Here is a 19,333-nt window from a genome sequence, read left to right on the forward strand (position 1 = left end):
GGGGTACCGGTACCGAGTCGATGTGCGGGGCTATATACAGGAGGTACCGGTACCGAGTCAATGTGGAGGCTATATACAGGAGGTACCGGTACCGAGTCAATGTGGAGGCTATATACAGGAGGTACCGGTACCGAGTCAATGTGGAGGCTATATACAGGAGGTACCGGTACCGAGTCAATGTGCGGGGCTACAAGTTAGTTGAATTAATTTGTACATGTGGGTAGGTGTGACTATGCATAGATAACAAACAGTGAGTAGCAACAGTGTAAAAACAAATGGTGGGGGGATGTCAGTGTAAATAGTCCGGGTGGCCATTTGATTAACAGTTCAGCTCTTATGGCTTGCAACCGGTCAGGATGCTCTCGATGGTGCAGCTGTAGAACTTTTTGAGGACCTGGGGACCCATGCCAAATCTTTTCAGTCTCCTGAGGAGGAAAAAGTGTTGTCCTGCCCTTTTCACGACTGTATTGGTGTGTTCGGACCATGATAGTTTGTTGGTGATGTGGACAGCAAGGAACTTGAAACTCTTGACCCGCTCCACTACAGCCCCGTCAATGTTAATGGGGGCCTGTTCGGCCCGCTGTAGTCCACGATCAGCTCCTTTGTCTTGCTCACATTGAGGGAGAGGTTGTCACGGCTTCTAGGAGTAGTGGGTGGAGGAGTCAGGCACAGAGAGCAGAGGCAGTTCAATCGTGGTCCTTTATTCCAGAACAACAAGTAACGGTAACGCCAAACACTAAGGTGCATCACTGAAACCAGCCCAACAGCAGGACCAAACAGTCCGGAGAAAAGAGAGAATCCACACACACACAGATGAACAGAAAAACAAGCACAAAAGCAGGCGGCCGGTTTAGGGTTTAAACAGCCCAAATCAAAACCCAAACAAGAAACAGGTGAGACTAATCAGACAAAACAAACTGAAACAGAAAAAGGGGATCGGTGGCAGCAAGTAGGCCGGCGACGACCGCCGAGCGCCGCCTGAACAGGAAGAGGAACCACCTTCAGTGGCAGCAAGTAGTCCGGCGACGACCGCCGAGCGCCGCCTGAACAGGAAGAGGAACCACCTTCAGTGGCAGCAAGTAGGCCGGCGACGACCGCCGAGCGCCGCCTGAACAGGAAGAGGAACCACCTTCAGTGGCAGCAAGTAGTCCGGCGACGACCGCCGAGCGCCGCCCGAACAGGAAGAGGAACCACCTTCAGTGGCAGCAAGTAGGCCGGCGACGACCGCCGAGCGCCGCCCGAAAAGGAAGAGGAACCACCTTCAGTGGCAGCAAGTAGGCCAGCGACGACCGCCGAGCGCCGCCCGAACAGGAAGAGGAACCACCTTCAGTGGCAGCAAGTAGGCCAGCGACGACTGCCGAGCGCCGCCCGAACAGGAAGAGGAACCACCTTCAGTGGCAGCAAGTAGGCCGGCGACGACCGCCGAGCGCCGTCCGAACAGGAAGAGGAACCACCTTCAGTGGCAGCAAGTAGGCCAGCGACGACCGCCGAGCGCCGCCCGATCAGGAAGAGGAACCACCTTCAGTGGCAGCAAGTAGGCCAGCGACGACTGCCGAGCGCCGCCCGAACAGGAAGAGGAACCACCTTCAGTGGCAGCAAGTAGGCCGGCGACGACCGCCGAGCGCCGTCCGAACAGGAAGAGGAACCACCTTCAGTGGCAGCAAGTAGGCCAGCGACGACCGCCGAGCGCCGCCTGAACAGGAAGAGGAACCACCTTCAGTGGCAGCAAGTAGTCCGGCGACGACCGCCGAGCGCCGCCTGAACAGGAAGAGGAACCACCTTCAGTGGCAGCAAGTAGGCCGGCGACGACCGCCGAGCGCCGCCTGAACAGGAAGAGGAACCACCTTCAGTGGCAGCAAGTAGTCCGGCGACGACCGCCGAGCGCCGCCCGAACAGGAAGAGGAACCACCTTCAGTGGCAGCAAGTAGGCCGGCGACGACCGCCGAGCGCCGCCCGAAAAGGAAGAGGAACCACCTTCAGTGGCAGCAAGTAGGCCGGCGACGACCGCCGAGCGCCGCCCGAACAGGAAGAGGAACCACCTTCAGTGGCAGCAAGTAGGCCAGCGACGACTGCCGAGTGCCGCCCGAACAGGAAGAGGAACCACCTTCAGTGGCAGCAAGTAGGCCGGCGACGACCGCCGAGCGCCGTCCGAACAGGAAGAGGAACCACCTTCAGTGGCAGCAAGTAGGCCAGCGACGACCGCCGAGCGCCGCCCGATCAGGAAGAGGAACCACCTTCAGTGGCAGCAAGTAGGCCAGCGACGACTGCCGAGCGCCGCCCGAACAGGAAGAGGAACCACCTTCAGTGGCAGCAAGTAGGCCGGCGACGACCGCCGAGCGCCGTCCGAACAGGAAGAGGAACCACCTTCAGTGGCAGCAAGTAGGCCAGCGACGACCGCCGAGCGCCGCCCGATCAGGAAGAGGAACCACCTTCAGTGGCAGCAAGTAGGCCGGCGACGACCGCCGAGCGCCGTCCGAACAGGAAGAGGAACCACCTTCGGTGGGATTCGTGACAGAGGTTGTTGTCCTGGCAACCCTGTCTCATCGTTGTCGGTAATCAGGCTGTTGTGTTGTCAGCAAACTTAATGATGGCGTTGGAGTCGTGTTTGGCCATGCAGTCGTGGGTGAAAAGGGAGTACAGGAGGGGACTAAGCACGCACCCCTGAGGGGTCCCAGTGTTGAGGATCAGCATGGCAGACATGTTGTTGCCTACGCTTACCACCTGCGGGGTGGCCCGTCAGGAAGTCCAGAATCCAGTTGCAGAGGGAGGTGTTTAGTCCCAGGGTCCTTAGCTTAGTGATGAACTTTGAGGGCACTATGGTGTTGAACGCTGAGCTTGGGTGGAAACAAGAAATGAGGAATGCATGAGGAGTCAATAAGTTTTGAATTTGCAGTCACTCCTCGCCCTGCCTCCACGAGAAAGACAACACACAATAGCTAATGACAAAAAAACGTTTAATTAATTAACATTTTGAAAGGGACAACTGATCATTGTCAGAAATGATTTGGGATGAATCCTCTACAGATAAGTGATGAAGTCAGGTCCTGATGAAGACAGAGCAAGAAGTGAACTGGTTCTGAACATATGGCCACAGTAGCAACAAGAAGTGAACTGGTTCTGAACGTATGGCCACAGTAGCAACAAGAAGTGAACTGGTTCTGAATGTATGGCCACAGTAGCAACAAGACGTGAACTGGTTCTGAATGCATGGTCTCCGTAGCAACAAGACGTGCACTAGTTCCGAATGCATGGTCTTCGTAGCAACAAGACGTGAACTGGTTCTGAATGCATGGCCTCAGTAGCAACAGCCAATATGCAATTATGTTCATCTCACATTGAAGGCACTGAAGCAGACAATACGACTACAGGGTTTACAGCTAATGTACTATCAAATATGTATATTGCAATGAATAAAGCTCTGCTTCAAAATGACTAATACCGTTAGTCCATGATGGTTATGGGAAATTAATGCAAAAGGTACATTCTATATTGTTACTTTAGATGGACGTTACATATGGAGGGTGAATACAGGATAAAACAGAAACAGTGCGTGAACACAGACCGCTGATATAACAGTTACAACAACAACCTCCAACCGTGACCCCAGGCCTCACCAAGCTGCTCTCTCACTGTCCTCTGGTAATACCTCCAACCATGACCCCAGCCCTCACCAAGCTGCTCTCTCACTGTCCTCTGGTAACTTCTCCAACCGTGACCCCAGCCCTCACCAAGCTGCTCTCTCACTGTCCTCTGGTAACTTCTCCAACCGTGACCCCAGGCCTCACCAATCAGCACTATCATTGGTAATATCTCCAACCGTGACCCCAGCCCTCACCAAGCTGCTCTCTCACCGTCCTCTGGTAACTTCTCGAACCGTGACCCCAGCCCTCACCAAGCAGCACTCTCATTGGTAATATCTCCAACCGTGACCCCAGCCCTCACCAAGCTGCTCTCTCACTGTCCTCTGGTAATGCTTGGATGTACTGTACCTCAAATACAAGTATTCTACAGTGAGGGGCAGAGTGGTTAGTCACTGAGCTCTCCATGTCACGGTTCTTCCAATATGACTTCAGATTACGATATTTATCCACGTTTCTCCAAACGTTAAAATTCGTTTTTTTACACCCTGGGTTGCTACTCCTGTTCAGCATCGTTCCGTTTCTCCAAACGTCAATTTTCCAACTCAAGGGTTAAGGTTTTGGTGTTAGAGTTAAAACATAATAATAAGTATCTTGCACTGGGATTGAACACACAACTTTTGGATCCAAAGTAACGGGAAGGAGGGATAAAGGGAGGAGGAAGAGGGAGGGATGGAGAGAGGAGGAAGAGGGAGGGATGGAGAGAGGAGGAAGAGGGAGGGATGGAGGGAGGAGGAAGAGATGGAGAGATGGAGAGAGGGATGGAGGGACGAGGAAGAGATGGAGAGAGAGATGGAGAGAGGGATGGAGAGAGGGAGGGATGGAGAGAGGGAAGGAGGGATAAAGGGAGGAGGAAGAGGGAGGGATGGAGAGAGCAGGAAGAGGGAGAGATGGAGGGAGGAGGAAGAGGGAGGGATGGAGAGAGGAGGAAGAGGGAGAGATGGAGAGAGGGATGGAGGGATAAAGGGAGGAGGAAGAGGGAGAGATGGAGGGAGGGAGGGAGGGATGGAGAGAGGGATGGAGGGATAAAGGGAGGAGGAAGAGGGAGAGGGAGAGATGGAGGGAGGGAGGGAGGGATGGAGAGAGGGAGGGATGGAGAGAGGGAAGGAGGGATAAAGGGAGGAGGAGGAGGGAGAGATGGAGAGAGGGATGGAGGGAGAGAGGGATAAAGAGAGGAGGAAAGAGGGAGAGATGGAGAGAGGGATGGAGGAAGAGGGAGAGATGGAGAGAGGGATGGAGGGATAAAGGGAGGAGGAAGAGGGAGTGGAGGCTATATACAGGAGGTACCGGTACCGAGTCAATGTGGAGGCTATATACAGGAGGTACCGGTACCGAGTCAATGTGGAGGCTATATACAGGAGGTACCGGTACCGAGTCAATGTGGAGGCTATATACAGGAGGTACCGGTACCGAGTCAATGTGCGGGGCTACAAGTTAGTTGAATTAATTTGTACATGTGGGTAGGTGTGACTATGCATAGATAACAAACAGTGAGTAGCAGCAGTGTAAAAACAAATGGTGGGGGGATGTCAGTGTAAATAGTCCGGGTGGCCATTTGATTAACAGTACAGCTCTTATGGCTTGCAACCTGTCAGGATGCTCTCGATGGTGCAGCTGTAGAACTTTTTGAGGACCTGGGGACCCATGCCAAATCTTTTCAGTCTCCTGAGGAGGAAAAAGTGTTGTCCTGCCCTTTTCACGACTGTATTGGTGTGTTCGGACCATGATAGTTTGTTGGTGATGTGGACAGCAAGGAACTTGAAACTCTTGACCCGCTCCCCTACAGCTCGTCAATGTTAATGGGGGCCTGTTCGGCCCGCTGTAGTCCACGATCAGCTCCTTTGTCTTGCTCACATTGAGGGAGAGGTTGTCACGGCTTCTAGGAGTAGTGGGTGGAGGAGTCAGGCACAGAGAGCAGAGGCAGTTCAATCGTGGTCCTTTATTCCAGAACAACAAGTAACGGTAACGCCAAACACTAAGGTGCATCACTGAAACCAGCCCAACAGCAGGACCAAACAGTCCGGAGAAAAGAACGAGAATCCACACACACACAGATGAACAGAAAAACAAGCCCAATAGCAGGTGGCCGGTTTAGGTACCTGGTTTAAATAGCAGGTGGCCGGTTTAGGTACCTGGTTTAAATAGCAGGCGGCCGGTTTAGGTACCTGGTTTAAATAGCAGGTGGCCGGTTTAGGTACCTGGTTTAAATAGCAGGCGGCCGGTTTAGGTACCTGGTTTAAATAGCAGGTGGCCGGTTTAGGTACCTGGTTTAAATAGCAGGTGGCCGGTTTAGGTACCTGGTTTAAATAGCCCAAATCAAAACCCAAACAAGAAACAGGTGAGACTAATCAGACAAAACAAACTGAAACAGAAAAAGGGGATCGGTGGCAGCAAGTAGGCCAGCGACGACCGCCGAGCGCCGCCTGAACAGGAAGAGGAACCACCTTCAGTGGCAGCAAGTAGGCCGGCGACGACCGCCGAGCGCCGCCCGAACAGGAAGAGGAACCACCTTCAGTGGCAGCAAGTAGGCCGGCGACGACCGCCGAGCGCCGTCCGAACAGGAAGAGGAACCACCTTCAGTGGCAGCAAGTAGGCCGGCGACGACCGCCGAGCGCCGTCCGAACAGGAAGAGGAACCACCTTCGGCGGGATTCGTGACAGAGGTTGTTGTCCTGGCAACACTGTCTCATCGTTGTCGGTAATCAGGCTGTTGTGTTGTCAGCAAACTTAATGATGGCGTTGGAGTCGTGTTTGGCCATGCAGTCGTGGGTGAAAAGGGAGTACAGGAGGGGACTAAGCACGCACCCCTGAGGGGTCCCAGTGTTGAGGATCAGCATGGCAGACATGTTGTTGCCTACGCTTACCACCTGCGGGGCGGCCCGTCAGGATGTCCAGAATTCAGTTGCAGAGGGAGGTGTTTAGTCCCAGGGTCCTTAGCTTAGTGATGAACTTTGAGGGCACTATGGTGTTGAACGCTGAGCTTGGGTTGGAAACAAGAAATGAGGAATGCATGAGGAGTCAGTAAGTTTTGAATTTGCAGTCACTCCTCGCCCTGCCTCCACGAGAAAGACAACACACAATAGTGTGACAAAAAAAACTGTTTAATTAACATTTTGAAAGGGACAACTGATCATTGTCAGAAATGATTTGGGATGATTCCTCTACAGATAAGTGATGAAGTCAGGTCCTGATGAAGACAGAGCAAGATGTGAACGGGTTCTGAACGTATGGCCACAGTAGCAACAAGAAGTGAACTGGTTCTGAACGTATGGCCACAGTAGCAACAAGAAGTGAACTGGTTCTGAATGTATGGCCACAGTAGCAACAAGACGTGAACTGGTTCTGAATGTATGGCCACAGTAGCAACAAGACGTGAACTGGTTCTGAATGTATGGCCACAGTAGCAACAAGACGTGAACTGGTTCTGAATGTATGGCCACAGTAGCAACAAGACGTGAACGGGTTCTGAACGTATGGCCACAGTAGCAACAAGAAGTGAACTGGTTCTGAACGTATGGCCACAGTAGCAACAAGACGTGAACTGGTTCTGAATGCATGGTCTCCGTAGCAACAAGACGTGAACTGGTTCTGAATGCATGGTCTTCGTAGCAACAAGACGTGAACTGGTTCTGAATGCATGGTCTTCGTAGCAACAAGACTTGAACTGGTTCTGAATGCATGGCCTCAGTAGCAACAGTCAATATGCAATTATGTTCATCTCACATTGAAGGCACTGAAGCAGACAATACGACTACAGGGTTAACAGCTAATGTACTTTCCAGAAAATCAAATATGTATATTGCAATGAATAAAGCTCTGCTTCAAAATGACTAATACCGTTAGTCCATGATGGTTATGGGAAATTAATGCAAAAGGTACATTCTATATTGTTACTTTAGATGGACGTTACATATGGAGGGTGAATACAGGATAAAACAGAAACAGTGCGTGAACCGCTGATATAACAGTTACAACAACAACCTCCAACCGTGACCCCAGGACTCACCAAGCTGCTCTCTAACTGACCTCTGGTAACTTCTCCAACCACGACCCCAGCCCTCACCAAACTGCTCTCTCAGTGGTAATATCTCAAACCGTGAACCCAGGCCTCACCAAGCTGCTCTCTCACTGTCCTCTGGTAATACCTCCAACCACGACCCCAGCCCTCACCAAGCTGCTCTCTCACTGTCCTCTGGTAACTTCTCCAACTGTGACCCCAGGCCTCACCAATCAGCACTATCATTGGTAATATCTCCAACCGTGACCCCAGCCCTCACCAAGCTGCTCTCTCACTGTCCTCTGGTAACTTCTCGAACCGTGACCCCAGCCCTCACCAAGCTGCTCTCTCACTGTCCTCTGGTAACTTCTCGAACCGTGACCCCAGCCCTCACCAAGCAGCACTCTCATTGGTAATATCTCCAACTGTGACCCCAGCCCTCACCAAGCTGCTCTCTCACTGTCCTCTGGTAATGCTTGGATGTACTGTACCTCAAATACAAGTATTCTACAGTGAGGGGCAGAGTGGTTAGTCACTGAGCTCTCCATGTCACGGTTCTTCCAATATGACTTCAGATTACGATATTTATCCACGTTTCTCCAAATGTTAAAATGTGTTTTTTTACACCCTGGGTTGCTACTCCTGTTCAGCATCGTTCCGTTTCTCCAAACGTTAAAATGTGTTTTTTTACACCCTGGGTTGCTACTCCTGTTCAGCATCGTTCCGTTTCTCCAAACGTCCATTTTCCAACTCAAGGAGTAAGGTTTTGGCGTTAGAGTTAAAACATAATAATAAGTATCTAGCACTGGGATTGAACACACAACTTTTGGATCCAAAGTAATGGGAAGGAGGGATAAAGGGAGGAGGAAGAGGGAGGGATGGAGAGAGGAGGAAGAGGGAGGGATGGAGAGAGGAGGAAGAGATGGAGAGATGGAGAGAGGGATGGAGGGACGAGGAAGGGATGGAGAGAGGGATGGAGAGAGGGATGGAGAGAGGGAAGGAGGGATAAAGGGAGGAGGAAGAGGGAGGGATGGAGAGAGGAGGAAGAGGGAGAGATGGAGGGAGGAGGAAGAGGGAGGGATGGAGAGAGGAGGAAGAGGGAGAGATGGAGAGAGGGATGGAGGGATAAAGGGAGGAGGAAGAGGGAGAGATGGAGGGAGGGGGGGAGGGATGGAGAGAGGGATGGAGGGATAAAGGGAGGAGGAAGAGGGAGAGGGAGAGATGGAGGGAGGGAGGGAGGGATGGAGAGAGGGAGGAGGAAGAGGGAGGGATGGAAAGATAGAGGGATGGAGAGAGGGAAGGAGGGATAAAGGGAGGAGGAGGAGGGAGAGATGGAGAGAGGGATGGAGGGAGAGAGGGATAAAGAGAGGAGGAAAGAGGGAGAGATGGAGAGAGGGATGGAGGAAGAGGGAGAGATGGAGAGAGGGATGGAGGGATAAAGGGAGGGAGGAAGAGGGAGAGATGGAGAGAGGGATGGAGGGAGAGAGAGAGAGAGAGAGAGAAATAATTGCCTTCCGCCACCTCTACCCTAGTCCTCACCCTGCTGCCCGGCTAACCCTCGCTCCCCCTCTGGCTTTCAATTATACCTCTGCTGGAAAGGAACCTGTTCAACCACAGGGAAACTATTAAAGGCACAATGCAGATTATTTTTTTTATCTCAATATCAAATAATTTTTGGCTAACAATTATTAAGCATACCTTACCGTAATTATTTCTACAATTAAAAACAGGGTTAAAAAATAAATAGCAAAAAGATTTTTCTCAAGCAAGAATTTTGCCAAGATTTTCTGGGAGGAGTATGAGTGTGGGAACTACTGTAATTGGAGGAGCCTAAATGGGAGGGATATGTAACCTGAATTAAAACGATCTGTTATTGGCAGAGAGGTTTGAAACTCTCTTTGTTATTGGTTGGTAGGTAGCCTAGTGGTTAGAGCATTGGGCCAGTAGCTGAAAGGTTGCTAAACTCAGCAAAAAAAATAAACGTCCTCTCACTGTCAACTGTGTTTATTTTCAGCAAACTGAACATGTGTAAATATTTGTATGAACATAACAAGATTCAACAATTGAGACATAAACTGAACAAGTTCCATAGACATGTGACTAACAGAAATGGAATAATGTGTCCCTGAACAAAGTGGGGTCAAAATCAAAAGTCAGTATCTGGTGTGGCCACCAGCTGCATTAAGTACTGCAGTGCATCTCCTCCTCATGGACTACACCAGATTTGCCAGTTCTTGTGTGAGATGTTACAACATTCTTACACCAAGGCACCTGCAAATTCCCGGACATTTCTGGTAGAAATGGCCCTAGCCCTCACCCTCCGATCCAACAGGTCAATGGGATTGAGATCCGGGCTCTTCGCTGGCCACGGCAGAACACTGACATTCCTGTCTTGCATGAAATCACGCACAGAACGAGCCATATGGCTGGTGTCATTGTCATGCTGGAGGGTCATGTCAGGATGAGCCTGCAGGAAGGGTACCACATGAGGGAGGAGGATGTCTTCCCTGTCACGCACAGCACTGAGATTGACTGCAATGGCAACAAGCTCAATCCGATGATGCGGTGACACACCACCTCAGACCATGACGGACCCTCCACCCTCAAAAATGGATCCTGCTCCAGAGTACAGGCCTCAGTGTAACACTCATTCCTTCGACGATAAAGGCGAATCAGACCATCACTGCTGGTGAGACAAAACCGTGACTCGTCAGTGAAGAGCACTTTTTGCCAGTCCAGTCTGGTCCAGCAATGGTGGGTTTGTGCCCATAGGTGACGTTGTTACCGGTGATGTCTGGTGAGGACCTGCATTACAACAGGCTAACAAGCCCTCAGTCCAACCTCTCTCAGCCTATTGCGGACAGTCTGAGCACTGATGGGGGATTGTGCGTTCCTGGTGTAACTCGGGCAGTTGTTGTTGCCATCACGTACCTGTCCCACAGGTGTGATGTTTGGATGTACCGATCCTGTGCAGGTGTGCCACTGTGTCCGTCCTGTCTCCCTGTAGCTCTGTCTTAGGCGTCTCACAGTACGGACATTTCAATTTATTACCCTGGCCACATCTGCAGTCCTCATGTCTCATTGCAGCATGCCTAAAGCACGTTCACGCAGATGAGCAGGAACCCTGGGCATCTTTCTATTGGTGTTTTTCAGAGTCAGTAGAAAGGCCTCTTTAGTGTCCTAAGTTTTCATAACTGTGACCTTAATTGCCTACCGTCTGTAAGTTGTTAGTGTCTTAACGACTGTTCCACAGGTGCATGTCCATTAATTGTTTATGGTTCATTGAACAAGCATGGGAAACAGTGTTTAAATCCCTTTACAATGAAGAACTGTGAAGTTATTTGTATTTCTACAAATTATCTTTGAAAGACAGAATCCTGAAAAGGGACGTTTCTTTTTTTTTGTTGCTGAGTTTAGATCGAATCCCCGTAGCAACAATATATAAATCTGTCGTTCTGCCCCCTGAACAAGGCAGTTAACCCACTGTTCCCCTGAGCAAGGCAGTTAACCCACTGTTCCCCTGAACAAGGCAGTTAACCCACTGTTCCCCTGAACAAGGCAGTTAACCCACTGTTCCCCTGAACAAGGCAGTTAACCCACTGTTCCCCTGAACAAGGCAGTTAACCCACTGTTCCCCTGAACAAGGCAGTTAACCCACTGTTCCCCTGAGCAAGGCAGTTAACCCACTGTTCCCCTGAACAAGGCAGTTAACCCACTGTTCCCCTGAACAAGGCAGTTAACCCACTGTTCCCCTGAACAAGGCAGTTAACCCACTGTTCCCCTGAGCAAGGCAGTTAACCCACTGTTCCCCTGAACAAGGCAGTTAACCCACTGTTCCCCTGAGCAAGGCAGTTAACCCACTGTTCCCCTGAACAAGGCAGTTAACCCACTGTTCCCCTGAGCAAGGCAGTTAACCCACTGTTCCCCTGAACAAGGCAGTTAACCCACTGTTCCCCTGAGCAAGGCAGTTAACCCACTGTTCCCCCGGTAGGCCGTCATTGTAAATATGAATTTGTTCTTAATCTTAACTGACTCGCCTACTTAAATAAAGGTTAAATTTAAAAAATGTATCTATTAAACTTATACCACCTGGTGATGTCGCCCGGCAGGCCAAGACTCCGCACATGGAAAACAGGCTTAAATTTCAGTCTGTCTTTTTAAAAAACTGTTACACTAAAAGGTCATACTTTTCATAATTTCACAGTATTATTCCAACCTCATAGTGTGGAAATATATATAGAGTGTAGAAAACATTAAGAACACATTCCTAATATTGAGTTTGACCTTTTTAAAAAACAATTTAATATGGCTTAGTGGTGCCCTCCCCTGGCTTAGACAGGGCTTAGACTGTTATGGGTGAAAACCCAGAAAGCACGAGGAGGATTATCCAGCCATCTAGTCTTTACAATGAGTCATGTCTGCTTTCTGTCTCCCTTCCTCCCTCATTCCCTCCCTCCCTCCCTCATCCCCTCCCTCCCTCCCTCCCTCCCTCCCTCCCTCACTCACTCACTCACTCACTCACTCACTCCTTCCCTCCTCTGTGTCTGTCACTCTCTCCCTCCCTCAACCCTTCCCTCCTTCTCTCCCTACCTCCTCTGTCTCCCTCCCTCCCTCCTCTGTCTCCCTCCCTCCCTCACTCCTTCCCTCCTCCTCTGTCTCCCTCCCTCCTTCCCTCCTGTCTGTCTCCCTCCCTCCCTCCTGTCTCCCTCCCTCCCTCCCTCCCTCCCTCCCTCCCTCCCTCCCTCCCTCCCTCCTGTCTCCCTCCCTCCTGTCTCCCTCCCTCCTGTCTCCCTCCCTCCCTCCTGTCTCCCTCCCTCCCTCCTGTCTCCCTCCCTCCTTCCCTCCCTCCCTCCCTCCCTCCCTCCCTCCCTCCCTCCCTCCCTCCCTCCCTCCCTCCCTCCCTCCCTCCCTCCCTCCCTCCCTCCCTCCCCTGTCTCCCTCCCTCCCTCCCCTGTCTCCCTCCCTCCTCTGTCTCCCTCCCTCCCTCCTCTTTAAATTTGCTACAAGTTGCCCCTCAGATCCATATTCACTTCAAAGACAATAGAGATGTTACCATGGCAACCATGGGTTCACTTCGAGACGGAGGAGGGTTGCGTTGTGAAAAAAACACCTCACGTCACCTCATTGATCTGATTATATCGGTAAAGGGATGATGTGCATTTCCTTCATTCATGGTGTTTCTTAACACAGAAACAGCATCTCTAATTACTGCGTCGGCAAACCAAGTGATGTTTCCCACATCGTAATTTACGGGTCATGACGTACCACTAGGTGATGTTTCATATATCATGGCCGTGGCGTACAGCTGGTCGGCCACCAGGGGGAGACTCGTCGAGGCAGTCTTCATCACGAGGTCGATGGCTCCCTCTGCTGGACGTGCCAGGTCTCGACGGGCTCTCCATGCCAGGACGAATTGGGGCTGATTGTGGTTGGTGAGTAATCAAGGGGCTGATTGTGGTTGGTGAGTAATCAAGGGGCTGATTGTGGTTGGTGAGTAATCAAGGGGCTGATTGTGGTTGGTGAGTAATCAAGGGGATGATTGTGGTTGGTGAGTAATCAAGGGGATAATTGTGGTTGGTGAGTAATCAAGGGGCTGATTGTGGTTGGTGAGTAAATCAAGGGGCTGATTGTGGTTGGTGAGTAAATCAAGGGGCTGATTGTGGTTGGTGAGTAAATCAAGGGGCTGATTGTGGTTGGTGAGTAATCAAGGGGCTGATTGTGGTTGGTGAGTAATCAAGGGGCTGATTGTGGTTATATCCTTCCTGTTTGGCCCTGTCCGGGGGTGTCCTCGGATGGGGCCACAGTGTCTCCTGACCCCTCCTGTCTCAGCCTCCAGTATTTATGCTGCAGTAGTTTATGTGTCGGGGGGCTGGGGTCAGTTTGTTATATCTGGAGTACTTCTCCTGTCCTATTCGGTGTCCTGTGTGAATCTAAGTGTGCATTCTCTAATTCTCTCCTTCTCTCTTTCTTTCTCTCTCTCGGAGGACCTGAGCCCTAGGACCATGCCCCAGGACTACCTGACATGATGACTCCTTGCTGTCCCCAGTCCACCTGGCCATGCTGCTGTTCCAGTTTCAACTGACCTGAGCCCTAGGACCATGCCCCAGGACTACCTGACATGATGACTCCTTGCTGTCCCCAGTCTACCTGGCCATGCTGCTGCTCCAGTTTCAACTTCCACCTGACTGTGCTGCTGCTCTAGTTTCAACTGTTCTGCCTTATTATTATTCGACCATGCTGGTCATTTATGAACATTGAACATCTTGGCCATGTTCTGTTATAATCTCCACCCGGCACAGCCAGAAGAGGACTGGCCACCCCACATAGCCTGGTTCCTCTCTAGGTTTCTTCCTAGGTATTGGCCTTTCTAGGGAGTTTTTCCTAGCCACCGTGCTTCTACACCTGCATTGCTTGCTGTTTGGGGTTTTAGGCTGGGTTTCTGTACAGCACTTTGAGATATCAGCTGATGTACGAAGGGCTATATAAATAAATTTGATTTGATTTGATTGTGGTTGGTGAGTAATCAAGGGGCTGATTGTGGTTGGTGAGTAATCAAGGGGCTGATTGTGGTTGGTGAGTAATCAAGGGGATGATTGTGTTGGTGAGTAATCAAGGGGCTGATTGTGGTTGGTGAGTAATCAAGGGGCTGATTGTGGTTGGTGAGTAAATCAAGGGGCTGATTGTGGTTGGTGAGTTATCAAGGGGCTGATTGTGGTTTGTGAGTAATCAAGGGGATGATTGTGGTTGGTGAGTAATCAAGGGGATGATTGTGGTTGGTGAGTAATCAAGGGGCTGATTGCTCACCAGCTGGACGAGTCCCATAAAGCTGCCAGAAGGGAAGCACTCAGAGAGAGAACTGGGGGGAAGAGAGGTTACTCTTGTATAGTTGTGCTCAGTCCCAGGGATAACAGAGGGAGCTCAGTCCCAGGGATAACAGAGGGAGCTCAGTCCCAGGGATAACAGAGGGAGCTCAGTCCCAGGGATAACAGAGGGAGCTCAGTCCCAGGGATAACGGAGGGAGCTCAGTCCCAGTGATAACGGAGGGAGCTCAGTCCCAGGGATAACGGAGGGAGCTCAGTCCCAGGGATAACGGAGGGAGCTCAGTCCCAGGGATAACGGAGGGAGCTCAGTTTTTGTTCCCCACAAGACCCCGGAGCCCAGAAGACGGTATCGAAGAGAGATATTCTGTTGTTTTTGTTGATTATTGAAATAAAACGTACTTGAAACCGAGCTCATCCAAACCTGTAGTTGTCTGATCTGTTTAAAACATCTTGACCCAACACCCTGATCTGCCACCTGGGGTATCACTAGGTGATTAGACATTATAACTATGATCAGAACAATGAGACATTACTATGATCAGAACAATGACACATAACTATGAGACTTAACTATGATCAGAACTCAGAACAATGAGACATTATAACTATGATCAGAACAATGAGACATTATAACTATGATCAGAACAATGAGACATTATAACTATGATCAGAACAATGAGACATTATAACTATGATCAGAACAATGAGACATAACTATGAGACTTAACTATGATCAGAACAATGAGACATAACTATGATCAGAACAATGAGACATAAGTATGAGACTTAACTATGATCAGAACTCAGAACAATGAGACATTATAACTATGATCAGAACAATCAGACATAAGTATGAGACTTAACTATGATCAGAACTCAGAACAATGAGACATTATAACTATGATCAGAACAATGAGACATAACTATGATCAGAACAATGAGTCATTATAACTATGATCAGAACAATGAGAAATTATAACTATGATCAGAACAATGAGACATTATAACTATGATCAGAACAATGGCACATTATAACTATGATCAGAACAATGAGACATCACTATGATCAGAACAATGAGACATTCTAACTATGATCAGAACAATGAGACATTACTATGATCAGAACAATGAGACATTATAACTATGATCAGAACAATGAGACATCACTATGATCAGAACAATGAGACATTACTATGATCAGAACAATGAGACATTCTAACTATGATCAGAACAATGAGACATTACTATGATCAGAACAATGAGACATTCTAACTATGATCAGAACAATGAGACATTATAACTATGATCAGAACAATGAGACATTATAACTATGATCAGAACAATGAGACATTATAACTATGATCAGAACAATGAGACATAAGTATGAGACTTAACTATGATCAGAACTCAGAACAATGAGACATTATAACTATGATCAGAACAATGAGACATTCTAACTATGATCAGAACAATGAGACATTCTAACTATGATCAGAACAATGAGACATTACTATGATCAGAACAATGAGACATTCTAACTATGATCAGAACAATGAGACATTCTAACTATGATCAGAACAATGAGACATTCTAACTATGATCAGAACAATGAGACATTATAACTATGATCAGAACAATGAGACATTCTAACTATGATCAGAACAATGAGACATTATAACTATGATCAGAACAATGAGACATTATAACTATGATCAGAACAATGAGACATTATAACTATGATCAGAACAATGAGACATAAGTATGAGACTTAACTATGATCAGAACTCAGAACAATGAGACATTATAACTATGATCAGAACAATGAGACATTATAACTATGATCAGAACAATGAGACATTATAACTATGATCAGAACAATGAGACATCACTATGATCAGAACAATGAGACATTACTATGATCAGAACAATGAGACATTCTAACTATGATCAGAACAATGAGACATTACTATGATCAGAACAATGAGACATTCTAACTATGATCAGAACAATGAGACATTCTAACTATGATCAGAACAATGAGACATTATAACTATGATCAGAACAATGAGACATCACTATGATCAGAACAATGAGACATTACTATGATCAGAACAATGAGACATTCTAACTATGATCAGAACAATGAGACATTACTATGATCAGAACAATGAGACATTCTAACTATGATCAGAACAATGAGACATTCTAACTATGATCAGAACAATGAGACATTCTAACTATGATCAGAACAATGAGACATCACTATGATCAGAACAATGAGACATTCTAACTATGATCAGAACAATGAGACATTCTAACTATGATCAGAACAATGAGACATTCTAACTATGATCAGAACAATGAGAATTTACTATGATCAGAACAATGAGAATTTACTATGATCAGAACAATGAGAATTTACTATGATCAGAACAATGAGACATAAAATAAAAATATAATTTTGATATCATGGATGGTCAGTCCTTGCATCAATAGGGGCGGCAGGGGAGCCAACTGGTTAGAGTGTTGGACTAGTAACCAGCAGGTAGACTAGTGGTTAGAGTGGATGGGCGGCAGGTAGCCTAGTGGTTAGAGTGGTGGACTAGTAACCAGCAGGTAGTCTAGTGGTTAGAGCGTTGGACTAGTAACCAGCAGGTATCCTAGTGGTTAGAGTGTTGGACTAGTAACCAGCAGGTAGACTAGTAACCAACAGGTAGACTAGTGGTTAAAGCATTGGACTAGTAACTAGCAGATAGCCTAGTGGTTAGAGCATTGGACTAGTAACCAGCAGGTAGCCTACTGGTTAGAGTGTTGGACTAGTAACCAGCAGGTAGCCTAGTGGTTAGAGCATTGGACTGGTAACCAGCAGGTAGCCTACTGGTTAGAGTGTTGGACTGGTAACCAGCAGGTAGACTAGTGGTTAGAGTGGATGGGCGGCAGGTAGACTAGTGGTTAGAGTGTTGGACTAGTAACCAGCAGGTAGCATAGTGGTTAGTGCGTTGGACTAGTAACCAGCAGGTAGCCTAGTGGTTAGAGTGTTGGGCCAGTAACCAGCAGGTAGCATAGTGGTTGGAGCGTTGGACTAGTAACCAGCAGGTAGCATAGGTGTTAGAGCATTGGACTAGTAACCAGCAGGTAGCCTAGTGGTTAGTGTTGGACTAGTAACCAGCAGGTAGCCTAGTGGTTAGAGCATTGGACTGGTAACCAGCAGGTAGCCTACTGGTTAGAGTGTTGGACTGGTAACCAGCAGGTAGACTAGTGGTTAGAGTGGATGGGCGGCAGGTAGACTAGTGGTTAGAGTGTTGGACTAGTAACCAGCAGGTAGCATAGTGGTTAGTGCGTTGGACTAGTAACCAGCAGGTAGCCTAGTGGTTAGAGTGTTGGGCCAGTAACCAGCAGGTAGCATAGTGGTTGGAGCGTTGGACTAGTAACCAGCAGGTAGCATAGGTGTTAGAGCATTGGACTAGTAACCAGCAGGTAGCCTAGTGGTTAGAGCGTTCGACTAGTAACCAGCAGGTAGCCTAGTGGTTAGAGTGTTGGACTAGTAACCAGCAGGTAGTCTAGTGGTTAGAGCGTTGGACTAGTAACCAGCAGGTAGTCTAGTGGTTAGAGTGTTGGGCCAGTAACCAGAAGGTAGTCTAGTGGTTAGAGTGTTGGACTAGTAACCAGCAGGTAGCCTAGTGGTTAGAGTGGTGGACTAGTAACCAGCAGGTAGTCTAGTGGTTAGAGTGTTGGACTAGTAACCAGCAGGTAGCCAAGTGGTTAGAGTGTTGGACTAGTAACCAGCAGGTAGTCTAGTGGTTAGAGCGTTGGACTAGTAACCAGCAGGTAGTCTAGTGGTTAGAGCGTTGGGTCAGTAACCAGCAGGTAGCCTAGTGGTTAGAGTGTTGGATTGGTGACTAGTGGTTAGAGTGGATGGGTGGCAGGTAGACTAGTGGTTAGAGTGTTGGACTAGTAACCAGCAGGTAGCCTAGTGGTTAGAGCGTTGGACTAGTAACCAGCAGGTAGCATAGTGGTTAGAGCGTTGGACTAGTAACCAGTAGGTCGCCTAGTGGTTAGAGTGTTGGACTAGTAACCAGCAGGTAGCCTAATGGTTAGAGTGTTGGACTAGTAACCAGCAGGTAGCCTAGTGGTTAGTGTGTTGGACTAGTAATTGAAAGGTTGCAAGTTCGAATCCCCGAGCTGACAAGGTACAAATCTGTGGTTCTGCCCCTGAACAAGGCAGTTAACCCACTGTTCCCTGGCAGGCCGTCATTGAAAATAAGAATTTGTTCTTAACTGACTTGCCATGTTAAATAAAGAACAAGTAACTCTGTTCAGAAAACTTGGGGGGGCCAAACAAAATCCCTGGGCTTCCTTTTGGGGAACCCTGCTGTAGATGAAGTATAGAAGATTGATAACTGTAACTAAGAGTTAAAACCCCCCTGAGGAAAGAAGAGCAGACTGCAGGTGGACCCACCATAGGGAGGCGCTGACAAAACCCAGACAGGAGACCATCCAGAGGAACGCCACTGTCACCATTCTAAAGGACACTGGACCTAACTTATCCCCAAACCCCATCAGAGTCGAACCAGAAGGAGCCCAGGATATTGTCCACCTCAGCCCAGAACAGAGGGCAAGCCCGGTAGAAAATTCACTCCAAAAAGGTTACTTATCCTGGGGGTGGGGTGGGGGGTTAATATATCCAGCTGCTTATCACTACTAGGGGAATGGAAAGTTCTCAGCCCAGAACTGTACTGCATAGCAAGACAACCAGACCAGATTGGTGTAGACAGGTCTGGTTGTACTGCTGTGCTCAGGACACATATTCATTTAAGGGCATCAGGGTAAATAGTGCTGATCTCGGATCAGTTTAGCCCTTTTAGATGATAATGAATC

Source organism: Oncorhynchus kisutch, unplaced genomic scaffold (genome assembly GCF_002021735.2).
Source record: "Oncorhynchus kisutch isolate 150728-3 unplaced genomic scaffold, Okis_V2 Okis03b-Okis08b_hom, whole genome shotgun sequence".
Taxonomy (NCBI): Eukaryota; Metazoa; Chordata; class Actinopteri; order Salmoniformes; family Salmonidae; genus Oncorhynchus; species Oncorhynchus kisutch.